At 45.5% G+C, this 453-nt stretch overlaps 1 pseudogene; it reads right to left on the reverse strand.

Annotated features, from left to right (window-relative positions):
• Nucleotides 1–453, reverse strand: LOC128561914 (ATP synthase F(0) complex subunit C3, mitochondrial-like; annotated as a pseudogene).

A 453-nucleotide genomic window follows, 5' to 3' on the forward strand; every position in this document is an offset into this window, starting at 1 on the left:
TCAACATTTCAAGCAGTAATTTGCTACATGGAAAACAAAATCAAGAAAAGCAACCATTAGAAAAAAGAAACCCTTAGCTTCAGACAAGGCAGATTCCAGGATATCATATACGAACAGCCTCTGCTTAAGGGAAGGGTTTCTGGCATAACCAAGAAGAAGGCTGCCAAAGACTGTTCCAATGCCAGTACCAGAACTAGCCACTCCTACTGCTGCGGCACTTGCATCAGAACATTTGGGAGCAGTATCAATGTCTCTGCTGATTGCACTGGTCTGAAACTGCCTTTGGATTAGCTACGACACGCCATTCTGAGCCCCACTATTAAGTACTGCAGAGCCCTCTCCAGTCCTAGCCTCTAGTTGAGATAACACTGCTGCAGAAATTGGTCTGTATGTAACTCTGGATCCAGCTTGGATCAGAGCAAGGGTGCAGGCAAGTTTGGCTATGGCAAACAT

The sequence above is a fragment of the Nycticebus coucang genome, chromosome 12, assembly GCF_027406575.1.
Source record: "Nycticebus coucang isolate mNycCou1 chromosome 12, mNycCou1.pri, whole genome shotgun sequence".
Classification (NCBI taxonomy): Eukaryota; Metazoa; Chordata; class Mammalia; order Primates; family Lorisidae; genus Nycticebus; species Nycticebus coucang.